The sequence below is a fragment of the Schistocerca nitens genome, chromosome 5 (genome assembly GCF_023898315.1).
Source record: "Schistocerca nitens isolate TAMUIC-IGC-003100 chromosome 5, iqSchNite1.1, whole genome shotgun sequence".
Classification (NCBI taxonomy): domain Eukaryota; kingdom Metazoa; phylum Arthropoda; class Insecta; order Orthoptera; family Acrididae; genus Schistocerca; species Schistocerca nitens.
In genome coordinates this window covers 252,229,524-252,247,811 of record NC_064618.1, presented here as the reverse complement: position 1 = coordinate 252,247,811, position 18,288 = coordinate 252,229,524, and the positions used below count along the sequence as shown (strand labels likewise).

At 40.6% G+C, this 18,288-nt stretch overlaps 1 long non-coding RNA gene across 1 annotated transcript; it reads right to left on the bottom strand.

Moving 5' to 3' along the window:
- Nucleotides 1-11,139: 11,139 nt before the first annotated feature.
- Nucleotides 11,140-14,609, bottom strand: LOC126259645 (uncharacterized). Its single transcript, XR_007546546.1, has 2 exons — nucleotides 14,346-14,609; nucleotides 11,140-11,474 (listed from the first exon to the last, which is right to left on the bottom strand). It is a non-coding gene; the product is annotated as an uncharacterized LOC126259645 (long non-coding RNA).
- Between the last annotated feature and the right edge of the window lie 3,679 nt (nucleotides 14,610-18,288).

Below are 18,288 nucleotides of genomic sequence, written 5' to 3'. Positions count from 1 at the left end.
GGGGTTGGGGAATGGGAGCTGGCTGTTGGCAAGAGATCTGCTAGGAGAAGGAGATTTTCAGATAGTTTTACTATTGGTGTTTGTAATAGATATGACCAACTGTCAGAGTCTAGTGGAGAGGAATCTCTAGTAGCTGTAGATGTAGGAAGTATGCAGCAGACCTCAGCAGTTACGGTGGCTAGGACAGTTGCAAAGAGTAAGAGAAAGAAGAAGGTTCTGCTGTTAGGTAGTTCTCATGGTAGAGGTGTAGGCCAGCAGTTGCAGAAAGTTTTGGGGAGTGAGTACCAGGTCACCAGCATTGTGAAGCCTAATGCAGGATTGGCTCAGGTGACTTTTAACATAGGGGGGGGGGTTATGTAGGGATTTTACTAAAGAGGATCAGGTAGTGATTGTGGGTGGGGCTGGTAATAGTTTTGATAGGGATGGGGAGTATGACATAGATGGTGACCTGGAAAAGATAGCCACTCAGACTGGCAACACGAATGTGCATTTCGTGGAACTGTTTCAGCGTCACGATCGGCCTCATCTTAATACAGCCGTCAGGCGTAATAACATGAGACTTGGGGATGCCCTGATGACAGAAGGCATGAGTCACATTTTAGTGGTGTCGGTGGAGTCTATCAGCAGGACGGGTTTCACTAGACATGGCCTACACCTCAACAGGTATGGGAAGGGGAGGTTGGCAGAACTTATAGGTGACAGCATAGGTGGGGGTGGTGGGCTCACTCATGGGAAAATTCCGGTAGTTGTGGGTGTTAGAGCTGTACCTTTTTTAGATTGAAGTCAGCTTAAGGGAAGTCTCTCTAACAAAGAAACCACTTTCTACAAAGCTTGGGTATCCGATTAATGAGGGAATTAGTATATTTCATCAAAATATACAAGGTATTAGAGATAAAGTTAGTGAACTGCTTATAGATGTTGACTCTGAAATTATTGGTATATCTGAACACTTCTTAAATAAGGAGATAATTCAGAGGCTTCCTTTACCAGGATATAGGTTGGCTGGCAGCTTTTCTAGGAGCTCTTTGCGGTGTGGGGGAGTAGCCATGTATGTGAAAAACGGTATCCCATTTGAGTCAATTGATGTTTCAAAGTACTGCACTGAAAAGGTGTTTGAATGTTGTGCAGGTGTGGTTAAATTTAGTGGAGCTAAACTTCTTACTGTTGTTATTTATAGATCCCCAGACTCCGATTTCACAACATTTTTGCTAAAGCTAGAGGAGGTTCTTGGTTCACTTTATAGGAAATACAAAAAGTTAGTTATATGTGGTGACTTCAATATTAATTGTATAAGTGATTGTGCAAGGAAAAGGATGCTAGTAGACCTCCTTAATTCATATAATCTTATGCAAACCGTATTCTTTCCAACGAGAGTGCAAGGGAACAGTAGAACAACCATAGACAATATTTTTGTTCATTCGTCATTATTAGAAGGGCATTCTGTTAGCAAAAAGGTGAATGGCCTTTCAGATCATGATGCACAAATTTTAAGTCTAAAAGATTTTTGTGCTGCAACACATGTTAAATATAGTTACCAACTTTTTAGGAAAGCTGATCCAGTTGCTGTACAGACTTTTTTAAACCTTATCAAGGAACAAGAGTGGCAAGATGTTTATAGTGCTGATACAGTAGACGATAAATATAATGCTTTCCTCAAGACTTTTCTCGTGCTCTTTGAAAGTTGCTTTCCGTTAGAGCGTTCAAAACAGGGTACTAGCACAAACAGGCAGCCTGGGTGGCTGACTAAAGGGATAAGAATATCTTGTAGAACAAAGTGCCAATTATATCAAAACGTTAGAAACAGTCACAATCTAAATGCAGCAGCCCATTACAAACAGTATTGTAAGGTGCTTAAAAAAGTTATTAGGAAGGCAAGAAGTATGTGGTATGCAGATAGAATAGCTAAGTCTCAGGATAAAATTAAAACCATATGGTCAGTCGTAAAGGAAGTGGCTGGTCTGCAGAGACAGGTCGAGAATATAGAATCAGTGCGTAGTGGGGATGTCCGTGTTACTGATAAGTCGCATATATGTACAGTACTTAATAATCACTTTCTGAATATAGCAGGTGAACTAAATAGAAACCTAGTCCCAACAGGGAATCATATAGAGCTCTTAGAAAAAAGTGTTCCGAGACTGTTACCTGAAATGCTCCTCCATGATACTGACAAGAGGGAGATTGAGTTAATAATTAAATCACTAAAGACCAAGAACTCTCATGGATATGACGGGGTATCTAGTAGAATACTGAAGTATTGTTCCACGTATGTTAGCTCAGTACTTAGCCATATCTGTAACTTTTCCTTTAGGAGTGATCGGTTTCCTGACCGATTAAAGTACTCGGTAGTGAAGCCACTTTATAAAAAGGGAGACAGGGATAATGTTGACAATTATAGACCTATTTCTATGCCATCGGTGTTTGCTAAAGTTATCGAGATGGTTGTATATACAAGGTTACTGCAGCATTTAAATTCACATAATTTGCAGTCAAATGTACAGTTTGGTTTTAGAAATGGCTTAACAACTGAAAATGCTATAGTCTCTTTTCTCTGTGAGGTTTTGGACGGATTAAATAAAAGGTTGCGAACGTTAGGTGTTTTCTTTGATTTAATGAAGGCTTTTGACTGTGTTGACCACAAAATATTACTGCAGAAGTTGGAACATTATGGAGTAAGGGGAGTAGCTTACAATTGGTTCGCCTCCTACTTTAAGAACAGAAAGCAGAAGGTAATCCTCCGCAATATTGAGAGTGGTAATGATGTTCAGTCCCAATGGGGCACTGTTAAACGGGGCGTCCCCCAAGGGTCGGTGCTGGGGCCACAGCTGTTTCTTATTTATATAAATGATATGCCTTCTAGTATTACAGGTGATTCAAAAATATTTCTGTTTGCTGATGACACCACCTTGGTAGTGAAGGATCTTGTGTGTAATATTGAAACATTATCAAATAATGTAGTTCATGATATAAGTTCGTGGCTTGTGGAAAATAATTTGATGCTAAATCACAGTAAGACTCAGTTTTTACAGTTTCTAACTCACAATTCAACAAGAACTGACATTTTAATCAGACAGAATGGGCATGTTATAAGCGAGACGGAACAGTTCAAGTTCCTAGGCGTACGGATAGATAGTAAGCTGTTGTGGAAAGCCCATGTTCAGGATCTTGTTCAGAAACTAAATGCCGCTTTATTTACCATTAGAACAGTATCTGAAATAAGTGACATTTCAACACGAAAAGTAGTATACTTCGCATATTTTCATACGCTTATGTCATATGGTATTATTTTTTGGGGTAATTCTTCTGATTCAAAAAGGGTATTTTTGGCTCAAAAACGGGCTGTTCGAGCTATGTATGGTGTAAGTTCGAAAACCTCTTGTCGACCCCTATTCAATAGTCTGGGAATTTTGACATTGCCCTCACAGTATGTATTTTCTTTAATGTCGTTTGTTGTTAGCAATATTAGCTTATTCCCAAGAGTTAGCAGCTTTCACTCAGTTAATACTAGGCAGAAATCAAATCTGCATGTGGAATGCACTTCCTTGACTCTTGTGCAGAAAGGAGTGCAGTATTCTGCTGCATCCATTTTCAATAAGCTACCACAAGAACTCAAAAATCTTAGCAGTAGCCCAAACACTTTTAAGTCTAAACTGAAGAGTTTCCTCATGGCTCACTCCTTCTACTCTGTCGAGGAGCTCCTGGAAGAGCTAAAAAATTAAGCAAATTCCAGTGTTACATTCTTGATTTTCTTTATTTAAACTAACGACTTGTCGCCTGAATATGTTTCTTATATTTCATTTCATCTGTTTCTACAATCGTGTTATAATTTCATGTATTGACTCGTTCCATGACCATGGAGACTTCTCCTAAATGTGGTCCCACGGAACAATAAATAAATAAATAAATCACTTCGAATCGGCAACAAGACTGCAGTCCATGGAGTGGCGGCACACCACCTCTCCTCTGAAGAAAAAGTTCAAAGTCATACTCTCAGCCAGTAAAGTCATGGTGACGGCGTTCTGGGACTCTGAAGGGGTTATTCTGTTCTATGTCCTGCCTCATGGTCCAATAATAAACTCTGAAGTGTATTGCGCTTCCCCATTAAAGAACAGACCTCGCTGAAAGCACTGTATGGATGACGGAGAGGTTGTTGCAGTAACAAGGCGCTAGTGCCGTCGTCGATCAGTAGAGTAGTACTATGAGGGTCTACAGGCCATAACAGTAAGTTAGAGAAAGGCCGCCGCATTAAACGGAGGTTATGCTGAAAAATAGAGTTTTGTAGAAAAAAAGAGTGGGGAATAATATGGTATGCCGGAATTATGAGTAAAGCCAGTCTGTTTTTAGAGAAAAATGTGTTGCATTACTTATTGAACGTGCCTCGTAACTACAACATCTTCATGTAACAGATAAGAGAAAACATAGGTCGTGGAACTCTTACTGTGAGCAGTATGGGAAGAAGCATCTCATGTGCTGCAGGTTAGTAAACATTTGCGCTTTTATTGACATCAGTGAAAATCGAAGGATTTCGTAGGCAGCGAACAAAGCAACAACGTTCCCAGTTTAGAACGTTCAGGACGACACGTAGCATCGCGGGATGGCGGGTATAGTGCTATGAGAGTAATTGTTCGTATTCCGAGGCGTACATATTATCCCGGAAAATTAATAAAAGATCACTTTCTTGTGTTAGACTGTTGTTACAATATAAAAAACTGCTTACCTAGTTTATAACTGAGAATATTTTACTATTATTTCTGATGATGTAGTGGGGCTCCTCGTAGCTCCCTACTGCCCGTTAACACTGCATTACCATGCCGGATAACAGATGGTTAATTTCTGCCTAACACTGATATACAGTATTGTACGAAGAATAAGATTATACACTGTATCATGAAAAGTATCAGACACCCCCAAAAACATACGTTATTCATATTAGGTGCATTGTGCTGCTACCTACTTCCAGGTACTCTATATCAGCGACCTCAGTAGTCATTAGACATCATGAGAGAGCAGAATGGGGCGCTCCGCGGAACTCACGTGGTCAGGTGACTGGCTGTCACTTGTGTCATAAGTCTGTACGCGAGATTTCCACACTCCTAAACATCCTTAGGTCCACTGTTATGTGAAAACGTGAAGAGAGATGTACAGCAGAAAAGCGTACAAGCCGACCTCGTCTGTTGACTGACAGAGACCGGCGACAATTGAAGAGGGTCGCAAAGTGTAATAGGCAGACAGCTATCCAGACCATTACCCAGGAATTACAAACTGCATCAGGATCCACTACAAATACTATGACAGTTATGCGGGGGGTGAGAAAACTTGGATTTCAAGGTCGAGCGACTGCTCATAAGCCACACATCATCCTGGTAAATGCAAAACGACACCTCGCTTGCTGTAAGGAGCGTATAAACATTGGTGGACGATTGAACAGTGGAAAAACGTTGTGTGGAGTGATGAATCACGGTACACAATGTGGCGATCCGATGGCAGGGTGTGGGTATGGCGAATGACCGGTGAACGCCATATGCCATGGTGTGTAGTGCGAACAGTAAAATTCGGAGGTGGTGATCGTGTTTTCCACGGAGGGGGCTTGAACCCTTTGTTGTGTTGCGTGGCATTATCACAGCACAGGCCTACACAGATGTTTTAAGCATTTTCTGGCTTCCCACTGTTGGGGAATGGAGATTGCATCTTTCAACACGATCGAGCACCTGTTCATAACGCACAGTCTGTAGCGGAGTGGTTACACGACAATAACATCCCTGTAATGGACTGGCCTTCGCGGAGTCCTGACCTCAATCCTGTAGAACACCTTTGAGATGTTTTGGAACGGCGACTTCGTGCCAGGCCTCACCGACCGATATCGATATCTCTCCTCAGTGCAACACTCCTTGAAGAATGGGCTATCATTCTCCAAGACACCTTCCAGCACCTGACTGAACGTATGCCCGTGAAAGTGGAAGTTGTCATCATGGCTAAAGATGGGCCAACACAATACTGAATTCCAGTATTACCGATAGAGGGCTCCATGAACTTGTTAGTCATTTTCAGCCAGGTGTTCGGATACTTTAGATCACATAGTGTATTTGTAGGTGGCTATTAGGTGTGCAAGCTGTGAAATGAAGTACACGGAGCTCCAACCTATGACGGCATTAGAGGTTCCACCCTCTGCACCTACTACAGAGATGAGCACGAGTGCGTTGTGAGGATGGATGATGTAACACAAGTACTGACTAAACTGTGTCAACTGCTAAGTTTTAACGACATGAAGCCTTAGTTTCATGACCTTCGTTCTACTCGATTGGTTATGAAACATATAAAGTTGTTTTACCCACAGGAGTCATTCCGATTAATCGAAACTTATTATAGCAGACTCGTGTAAGATATTTGCAAAGATAAACACCGCGATCTACTGGAACCAAAATGTAATGGAAGGAAATGAAAGTGCCCAGTGAACAAACAACTTTCACATTGACGAAAAACAATGGAGATGGTCTGGACATATAGGCCCTCAGATCAATTGTAAGAAAATGAAAGGCCTACAGCCATCTTTATGATCTTATTTATTGTGTAGCTTCCAGTTTCGTAGCTTCAGTGGGCTATACTCAGGCCATAGTTGATGCTGATCCATATATACACTGCAAAAGTGGCCTACATAACTGGTTTACACAGACCATCTGTAACTGTGGTGTCAGCACTCCAACCATCAACTAGTGCAGATATCAGCATGAGTACGTTATGGTGGTGTGTGCTGTAGTGATGAAACTGGTAGCTACACAAAAAATAAGATCATAAGGACTCCTATAGGCGTTTCGTTTTCTTACAGCACTGAACGGTCGTGGTCCCCAAGACCTCCAGTCAAAAGGATGGACACACAAAAACTTCATATGAATGGCGTATGGATCAAGTATGTTTTTACTGGACTGCAAGACTTGAGGTGAAAAGCTAATGAAAAGTAGGCTATTGATAATAAAAAAAGGTGCAGGAGACACACTGGTGAGTATACTGATGGAATTTTCTCAAGCTCCTAGCAGCGCCAAGTGTTAAAAAAACCGACAGCTTCCAGCCGAGTGCTCCTTGGTTTTTGTCAAGTGGTGACTGTTGTGTGAGTGCCGTTATACCGCCTATCACGTTAGTGGTACTCAGCCCAGCGCCGTAGGGGAAAACTGAGTAAGGTGGCCACTCTAAGAAAATCATGCTGTAGATAAGTACAGAAAATACATCTGTATAAACTGTGTACATTATGTAACTATAAAATAATTGTATTATTATTGAAGTCTTCTTTTTTAATAGAAAAATGTGCATAAGTTGAAGTCTGCAAAATGGCCACTTTGCTCAGTAGATAGTGCAAAGTGGCCAGTGACAGGGAAAAGGAAAAATAAGCCTCAGATGAAATAGAATCTGTTTTTCAAAGGCTTATGTGGACTGATAAGGTAAGGAATGAAAAGTTTCTCCGCTGAACCGGTGAGGAAAGGAATGTATTAAAAACACTGACAAAAAAAAAGGGACAGGATGGAAGGACACCTGATAAGAAATCAGAGAATTACTTACATGGTACTAGAGGGATCTGCAGAGTGTAAAAACTAGAAGACAGAGACTGGTATACGTGCAGAAAATAATTGCTACTCTGAGATGAAGAGATTGGCACAGGAGAGGAATTCATGACGGGCCGCATCAGATCAGTGAGACGATTGATGACTAAAAAAAACAGAAACGGCTTATGTTAGGCTGTCTCTTCCTAAACTGTGCCACCCAATCCATGTCTGCCATATATTTCTCTTTTTGTTGAGTGGATGTGGTCTATCGTTCCACTCAGAAAGCCGCGATGCCTAATGGTATTAATCCGATACTGATATGTCATAATATCATCGTTCCATGTTAAAAATATGGTTAAGGAGTTCTTCCTCTTGCTCTTAGTTGAATACACATCTGAAGAGCCGAAGAATCTCCTCGTCTTCAGTAGCACCACTATTTCTTTTAAGAATTCTTCTTTTTAATGTGTTTCTTGAGACACTCAGTGGTTTAGTTGGTGTAGCGAATGTCAACTTTTCTTTTCTAACAGCATCCAATGCTGATTAAATAGCTTGGGAATCTAATTGTTGTTTTAATAATTTTCTTAAATAATTTGATGGGATCTTAACATACACATACAGTAAGAAAACATAACTTTTTAGCAAGCAGTAAATACACCAAAGCTTAGTATACTTATTTTACGAAATACGCTTGTCCTATTATCAATTGCGATGTTGTGAAACAAGGTACTTATATGAAAAGATATATGTTCGGACAAAGTGGCAATTTTTCCACTTTGCCTCGTCAGGCGACTGGTCACTCTGCCCGAATGGACGCCATGACACTAAATGTTGACTGAATATGAAATTGCATAACCTAAACAATTCATAAACGTGTGTTTTAGAAGTCTAAAATAAGAAGTATTGTCATCTTTGTAGCAATTAATTGTCAGAACATATATTTTTAGTACCTGCAAATGGATCTGTCACTCGCCTTCCACCAAACATAGAAAAACCACAAAATATTTCACTGCAGAGGAGTGCAGGGATCTATCACCACGAAACTCGCTGACAAAACCAAAGAAGCATGAATAGTTTTAAATGTTCCCCAGTGACTGCAAGAATTTCCAAGAGAGTAATACGAAGTTGCCACTTTACCTGCTCTGCCTGCTACAGCCGTCTCTATTCTACAAGATAATGATTTCGTTGAAAGACCACCACGCCCTTTTCAGCCTTCCGATGGCTGGGTGCAAAGCTGTGCTTAGTTCCAAACCACCATCTTTATTTATATTTTTACGTTCACTTCACCATTTACAACACTATCTCAGAAAACGTGAGTCCGTTTAATAAGACATGTCTCGTCGAATCCAGTTTGTTGTTTGTTTTTGAGAGCACATTCTGCTGCTGCTGATTTCTAAGGGTACCGTAGGCGAAGTTACTTTTCGTGTTTTTTGCCCGCTCAATCTGTCCCGATATAAAACTTTTTACACCTATACGGTTTTTTATGTATAAGAGGATCCATGACTCTGAAATAACCCACTTTCAGCTATATATGTACTGTTGCAGGAAATTGTTTACACTATTTTGTTGCTATTTGTGGGCCAGTATCTTACCACTCCTATGCCACATCAGGCAGAACAGAGGAGATAACATTTCACAGGACTTTCTAAAATTCTTGGGATAAGTGGCACCGAAGTCCAGGTTGGTGTGTAGAAGTTATCAGACTGGCGACCTACTATCAGACTTCCGTAAAAAAGCATCCACACAATTCAGAAGATAGTAAGGGCAGGTAAGTGCGAGAAATATAAAACAGCCAGCTTAACATTTCATGCTGCCAAACTGCTGAGAAGAGTAATATACAGAAGAAAGGAAAAGAAAATTGACGACCTCTTAGACGACGATCAGTTTGACTTTCGGAAATGTAAAGGCACCAGAGACGCATTTCTGATGTTGCACTTGATAATTGAAGCAAGACTGAAGAAAAATCAAGACACGTTCATAGGATTTGTCGATCTGTAAGAAACGTTCAGCAATGTAATATGGTGGAACACGTTAGAAATTATGTGGAAAAGAGGAGTAAGATAAAGACTGGTGATATAGAATATATACAAGAATCAGAGGGAAGAATAATACTGGAAGACCAAGAACGGAGTCCTCGTACTGAAAAGGGTGTAAGAAATGGATGGAGTCTATCGCCGCTGCTGCTCACTCTCTATATCGAAGAATCAATGACGAGAATAAAAGAAGAGTGGCATTAAAATGCAGGGTGAAGTATATCAATTATCAAATTCGCTGCTGACATTGCTATAATCAGTGACAGTAAAGAGGAATTACAGGATCTGTTGAAGGGAGTGAATAGTCTAATAAGTACGGAATACGGATTGATAGTAAACCGAGAAAGAGAGAAGTAATGAGAACTACCAAAAATGGGAGTAGCAAGAAACTTAACATCAAAATTATTTCTCGTGAAGCAGATGAATTTAAGGACTTCTGCTATCTTGGAAGCAAAATAAGCAATATGAAGCAAGTAGGACATAAAAAGTAGACTAGCACAGGGCAAGGACGGTATTTCTGGCAGAGAGTAGTCTACTGGTATCCAACATAGGCCTTAATTTGAGAAAGATATTTTTGAGAATCTAGGTATGGAGCACAACATCTTTTGTCTTCACTCGCCACCCATTCTCCTTGTCTGTTTTCCTCATTTGGAAGCATGTGTGGATCTTCTTTGTTAATCTGTCTTCCTTAACCCTCTCTAGAGGTCCAAAGGTTATGACACGCACTTCCTTGAGCTCATTGTAGGGCAGAATGTGTGTATTTCTTTATTTGGTCTCAAAACACAACTACCATCTTCCTCCACGATTTGACCTAACATTTTTCGCAACTTTCTACTTTCTTTCATTTCTAAATCTTGTAATGCCATTTTGTATCCGTGTTTTGTAACACCGCAGTTCAACATATTTAAAAATATCTTTCTTCCGCGGATTTATCACTTTAGTGTAGGGTGTTTTAATTTTTTGAGTTCTCATTTTAACTGATGCTTTTCCACTTTTCATTTTCATCCAGATATTTGAAGTTGTCTATTTCCTCGAAATCTGTCTTTTCAAAAGACATTTGCAGATCCACCTTTCCAACTGTTCGCTTCAGAAATTCTAGTTTTTTTTTTCCATTCATTCTCTATGGTTACAACTATTATAACGAGGTCGTCTGTAACAACTTATTTCCTCTTTCGATCTATTCAGCCATACGAAATTATTAACGTTTTGTTTTATTCTTCTGTTTTACATTCTTTTTCCTCCACACAACTGAATAATAATGGTGACAAACTGTCTATAGTCTGACCCTTGATACAGCTTGGAAGGCACTAGAAGTGGCTCCAAGAACTTTAACTTTATATACTGTGTTAGTGGAAGTTGGTGTAGTTGTTCCGAGAGTTTTCCTATCTATTACAAATTCCTTCAACGTTTTGAGGAGGGAGTCTACGTATATTAAATCATTTGCGTTTTTAAAACTAGCAAATATTAGTGCTAACACTTTACGAGTACGTGATGTTTCATTTACCGAATTATTTGTTTACAGTTTAGAATTTGGTCTGGATAGGATCTGCTATTTCTTAATCCAGTAAAAACAGCATATATACTAAGAACAAGTGTTTATTGTTTACAATATATACAGACAGATGCCTTTACTCATAATGACATCTGGCAGAGCAAGCAGCTTTGGCACTGCAGGTCTCCTGGAAGAAATCCAGTTGACGCCATAGGAATTGCAGTTACAGTGGTGAAGTCAGGCCCCTCAGCCGTGGTGCCCATGGTGGCCGCCGCCATAGTTGCCGCCGCCATGGTGTCCCCCATGGTGGCCGCCGCCACCGCGCTGTCCTCCGTGGTGCGCAGCCTCCGGATCGGCCACCGCAGCGGCCTGCACCGACACGCAACACACGGCAGCCAGCACCAGCAGCGCCGCAATGACAACCTGTCCGACAGTGGGCAGCACGTTACGGCGTGAAGGGGAGAGTTTAAAGCAAAATGCAAATAACGTTCCAGCGACGCTTGCACAGCAGGAGAAGGGAGAAGCGTCACGAAATGAGCCTACTTCTGCAACGAGACATTTGGGAACCACATAACATGTGAACTTGCTACACTACCTCTTACCTTGCTTCCTACAAGACACATCCATTCTATAATTATTTTTAGGCTTGTAACGAGATTCAGTATTCCTCAAATTCAACAATGTCTACTACACTCTACTCATCATACGAATAAATGGCTCTGAGCACTATGGGACTCAACTGCTGAGGTCATTAGTCCCCTAGAACTTAGAACTAGTTAAACCTAACTAACCTAAGGACATCACAAACATCCATGCCCGAGGCAGGATTCGAACCTGCGACCGTAGCGGTCTTGCGGTTCCAGACTGCAGCGCCTTTAACCGCACGGCCACTTCGGCCGGCCATCATACGAATAAACCTGATGTAAACAAACACAAAGGCGATGGTTGGTCACATGCAGTAGAATCCGTACACTGGTGTTGTTACGCCCCCGGAAGTAGGTCCTACTCATGTATTAGATATGTTACTATTAATTTATGTTAAACGAAACTTTAAGATTTTTTGATGTTTTAACAGCCATCAAAGTTTTCTTAATCACGCTATAGCTGTGTAATTATTATTTAAAAAAACGCGTACAGTTACAATCTCCGTACTGTTGTGTCCTCATTGTCGCGCTGTTAATACGTAATATGAAAATGTCTGAGGCTACGTGCTGCTCCGTAGTGAAACACGCGTGTGGAAGACGGTAAATGCCGAGAAATAAGTTGTACTTAGTGTCTTTCATAAATTCACAGAAAAAAGTTGGCGTTGAAATTTTGCGTGTTACAGTTGATATAGTTGAGATAAATCCACATCGGATGCATAGCGGAATCGGTACTCGATAGAAACTTGAAAAACAATCATTTTCACAGCATCGAACACACCATGAATATGCTACATTTTTACATTTGCCTCTGTACCTTTTCGATATGGATCCAACAGAACTGATCTGGAGCCAAGTTAAGCGATTTGTCGCGAGAAATAACAAGACGCAATGGAACTAACTCACGCAGCTTTTTCACATATCACAGGCGGGATACAGAACGGCACGTCATAAAAGAAGAGGAGAAAAGGCGGCGCCTGAGTGGCTTCGTGTATTCTGTTGTTGATCGACTCGTTGTCAACGTGGCAGATGACAGTTCCAGAACTGAAATATATTTCTCCGATTGGTGTTAGGAAGGAGTTCAGAGATTAGGAGACGACCGACTGTAATTGATACCTTCAGTGGCTTCAGTATTGAACAATACGCAGTATGCTTTTGCATTACACATATATCGCTCAGAAATATTACCCTACTTTTAAGTTAAGAATTTTCATCACTCTTGTTTGTAATTAGAATACCACGTTAGGTGAAAAAGAGAGCATTTTATGCTTCCCGTCTGCTCACCTAAGAAGCGTGCGGTCGTGCTAGAGTTTTGCCGAAAATTATTTCATTCTGTTTAACAATTAAATGCCGTTCGAACCTATATTGTTTCTCTGCTCGTCTCTTTTCACGTCTGAACTGCAAGTACTGCCATCATTGCGCTGTAGTTGGACCAGTGACGTCCGGGTTAAATGCGCAGGTAAAGCTGTTGTCCCGCATTATCGCTCAGCCTTTGTACGTGTAACACAACATAAAACGTATTGTATGATCGTACTTGACTGTAACGGACACAGCGTGGCTTCGGCTCCACGCGAAACCGAGATCCAATCAGACTCACGCAAAAGTGGAAGAATACATGATGTAATGTTTACATCAGGTTTATCCTTATGATGAACACACTATATATGCTACGTCAATACCGTAAATGTGTGATTGTAGGGCTAATGCTGCCGATGACATTGTCACTAAAGCGGAGTTTCTGAACACGGTTTCGCGGAATTCCTTCACAAGAAGACGGATTAAATATTCCAGAATGGGAATCAAGAACAGCTGCCAACACGAGTAACTTAGAAGTAGATACCCTCGGTGCACGAAGTAACTTAAACCACTTAACAATGGCAATCTTCCAGTCCAGACCGGATAATAATTAGGTTCCTTTTAGAGTATGCTGATTCAGTACCTCACAGTCATAAATAACCGTTCGCTCGTCCAAAGCTCCGTAGATGTAGGGTTTCGCTTCCGTGATTCCAAACAAATATTTTAATGTTTTATGTGCGCTTACAACGCGAAAAAACCCCGTGTGTGATACTCTTACCAAGGGCCCTAACGTATGTCGCTTTTCCGCCACACTGAAGTAAGAGATATAACATGCTGTAAGCAAAAGAAATTTTTTTCATGTAGCTTCTTAATGCAGAAGGGTAGAAAAATTCTCTAACTGCTATATAATGATCAGCCTATGCCAGAAAATCAGTTCCACTAAGAAAACTTGAGTCAGCTAGATGAGAACCATCTTCTGTAGTTGAGAGAAGCGGTGTAGCGACTAATGAGCGTAAGTTTTACTAAACATTGTGCAGTGTGCGGAAGCTATTTTATCCGTATTATAGGACTCTTGGTAACCTGTTATATTCGGAAAGGGACATAGATACGGTGGTTTGAATGCGCACCTACTCATCGTAAGCTGTTCTGCCTCGATCCCTTCATCTATATTGGTAAAATTTTATTACCGTCTTTCTGAAATGCTACTACATTATTCCACCAATTTATGTCTACGTAACATAAGCATTATCACGCAATTTTCGGTTGTACAGAAATATCTGGTCGTCCTCGAGACAATGGTAAACGTTCAAACAATATAAAGGAGTGATTATTAGTAGTATCTGTACTGAATACTTACCAGGAAGCTCTTCATGTCGCCGAGGTAAGATGACAGCTCACTGTTCACAACGAGTTTGGTGAACGTTTCGGCAGAGCGGAGCTTTTATACCTTAAGCATTCAGGGACGGACAGGACCAAAACACGTCAGGCGCGAGAACTTCTGGGAGCAGCACGACGGTTACAGACACGCATGTGTACCTGCGTCTCAGCGTCACGTGTTAGCGAAAACAAAACAGGACCGGTTCCAGGCGAGTGTAGGCTTCGGGGGTTCACCGACGACGGCGAAAACGTGCGTAGAAGCTGACCTCTAATAGCGCATGCGCGTGTTCCAAAAACCGGTCGCCGCGCCTTTTTTAGGTGTTTAGCCTATCGTCTTCTGCTCATACATAAAACGCACCGCGGACCATGAGATACAGTTTCACAGTTATGCCAGCCAGCGTCCAGTTATAAAAAAAGGCCGTGGCCACTTGTTGCCCTCCACTGCTGCCACAAAAAAATTATAAACGAGTTGCTGCTGTCCCCTGAAGTAGCATTTGGTAGCGAATGCGATGTTTTTGTCATGTTTAGAGACGGACGAAATATTTTGCTCTTGGGCTCATAATGTTTACGTGCTACGGATACGACAATCAGTCTTAGTTATTGCTCTGCTAGCAACTTCATGCTACCTGTAAAGGAGTTGTCGTTACGGATTCCAGCCCAGAAATCTATTTGATGTACTTCTGTACACTGGTCTATGCTATGCAGGTCACTTCGTCTGTACACAACTAATGGAACTTTTTTTTATTTTTTTATTTTTTTATTTTTTTTTTAAATCACGAGCCTTCTGTTTAGTTTGATGCGGCCTGCCACGAATTCCTGAATTCCTCTCCTGTGTCAAACTTTTCATCTGTGAGTAGCTAGTGCAACTTACGTTCTCAGTTATTTGCTGGTTGTATTCCAGTCACTGTCCTGCCTCCCTTACAGTATTTCCCCTCTACAGCTCCCTCTAGTAACACTGAAGTTATCCCCTGATGCCTTAACAGAAGTCCTATCACAGTGTCCCTACTTCTTGTCAGTATTTTCCGTATGTTCCTCTCCTCGTAGGTTCTGCGGAGAACCTCTTCATTCCTTACCTCATCAGTCTACCAAATTTTCAACATTTTCTGTAGCACTATATCTCAAAGGCTTCGATTCTCTTCTGTCTGGGTTTACCACGGTCCGTGTTTCGTTACCATATAATGCTGTGCTCCAAACGTATATTCTCAGAAACTTCTTACTCAAATTAAGGCATACTTTTGATACTCGTGGGCTTCCATTGGCTAGAAATCCCCTTTTTCTCAGTTTCTGCCTGCTTTCTATGTTCTGCTACATAGCAGAATTGCTTAAAGTTTTTTACTTCGTTATCTCCAAATTGCCGTTATGTTTCCCACGTTTTTCATTTCTGCTACTTGTCATTACTTTTCTATTTCTTCATTTTACACTCAGTTCACATTCTGTATTCAATAGACTGTTCATCCCATTCAACAGATATCGTAATTCTTCTTGACGTTCACTGAGGAAAGTCATCAGCGAATCTTATCACTGACATTTTTTCATCTTGAATTTTAATCCCACTGCCGATACTTTGCTTCTTCGATGTACAGACTGAACGGTAGGGGCGAAAGATAATATCCATGTTTTACCGTTTTTAATCCGAGCACTTTGTCGCTGATCGTACACTCTTATTATTCCCTCTTGGCTCTTGTACATATTGTCATATTACCCGTCTGTCCCTGTAACTTAATCCTATTTTTCCCAGAATTTCGGGCATCTTGCACCATTTTACATTATCGAACGCTTTTTCCATGTCGACAAATCCTATGAACGTGGCCGGTCGTTGTGGCTGAGCGGTTCTAAGCGCTTCAGTCCGGAACCGAGCTGCTGCTACGGTTGCAGGTTCGAATTCTGCCGCGAGCATGAATGTGAGTGCTGCCCTTAGGTTAGTTAGGTTTAAGTAGTTCCAAGTCTAGGGGACTGATGACCTCAGATGTTAAGTCCCATGGTGCTGAGAGCCATTTGAACTATTTTGAACCTATGTGTGCGTACTGATTTTTCTTTAGTCTTCCTTCCATTATCAATCGCAACGCCAGTACTGCCTCTCTTATACCTTTACCTTTCCTAAAGTCAAACTGATAGTCATTTGACAGATCTTCCATTTCCTTCTTACTGTGTTCACGCCTTCTTATCGCTCTGCATTTTTAGCCTCCAAACTTCCCTCTCCTAACAAATTGACCATTCCTCAGTATATCCCTCCTTTTAGTCAAGTTGTGACATAAATTTCTGTTTGCTCGAGTTTGACTCAGTGTCTCCTCGCCCTTATTCGATCTGCCGATATAGTCTTTTTCTGTAGCCTCACATCTTAAAAGCTTTTATTCTCTTCCTACTGAACTTCTTATCGTCCATGTTCCATTTCTGTACAAAGTTGCATAATGGACAAATACCTTCATAAAGGACTCCACACTACATGAATATATATTAGATGTAATAGATTTTCCTTTTTGAGAAATGCTTCACTCATTATTGTCAGTCTGCATTTCATATCATCATCCATTATTTAGCTGCTCAAACAGTAAAACTCATTTACCTTTACTGTCATTTTTCCCTAATCTAATTTCCTCAGATTACGCTCTTATTATACTTTTGTTGATATTGATCTTTGTAACTCTTTTCAGGACCTATCCATTTCGTTCAATGCTCATCGAAGTTCTTTGTCGTCACTGACAGAATTCCAAAGTCGTTGGCAAGCCTCAAGATTTCTGTTCCTTGTATCTGAACTTTCTTTCGTCAAAGTTCGCCTTGGTTTGTTTCACTGCCTGCTTCATGTACATAGTGAATAACATCCGTGATAGGCTACAACGCTGTCTCGCTTCTTCCTCTACAACCACTTTGCCTTTGTAGCGGCACTTGTGCTTGCGGTCTGTAAAAATAATGTCTGAGAAGCCATTCACTGTACAATACACCTGTCCGCCTGGTGTTGCGAGGATTTAGAACATCGAACAATGCCTTCGTAACTCAGTATTTATTTCGCAAACAACTCACAAAAGAATCTCATGACTAACATGGGACACAGTTAGTGCTATTTCGAACCTACATTTGGTAGGTATTAACGAAAACGCAAAGTATCGCCGTTCTACGTAACGTACCACAATTCCAACTCGCTCCCAAGTAACGCTTGGGACCCAGAAGAAACGTATTTAAAGGCATACCTCTCCCCGTAAGTTTAAGGGATGTGATGTAAGAAAACTATGAATAAACATGTATTTAATAATATATGTAAGCTGCATGAAGGCTTTCTCAATTTTCATTTGTATTAATATTAAGTTGAAAGATACTTCTCACGTATAATAAATTAGTTTAAATGTGTATGAATGTGGCAGAAACCATTATACAGTAAAGTATTATTTACGCTAAACTGTGTGTCATATGTTTGCGAAATAAAGTAAGAGAAATTTGTAGGAAATCTAGAACGACTGACCATTCGCGTCTAAAGTTTTGTATCTTAAAAGAATTTTTGTGCTGGTTCCAAAACCAAGCTTGGATCTCGATGAGTGTAATGTTTAGAAAGTTTTGGTGTATTCAGTATTCCGATTTATATTTTACTAACATAAATTATGCCCATGCGTTGGAATTACAGTTGTATGTGTACAACATGATCATTTGTCCTCAGCGTTGCTGAATGTATCTTTCTTTGTAAAACTCTCTTATAAATAAATGAATTCGAATATCATGTAACAGCTTTCTTCCTTCATATGTGATACAGTTTTGGAATTAGCTAAAAGAAGTTGATACCCCAAGAAATTCGTGGTGGCAAAATATGCTGCAAAGAACTCAACTGGTACAAAATTGTAAATCTGGAAATACGGACGTCACAAAACACAGTTTCGAAGGATTATGTGGTATCAACTAAATCAGAATGCAGTCAGGAATATACTACTGTTGTCAGA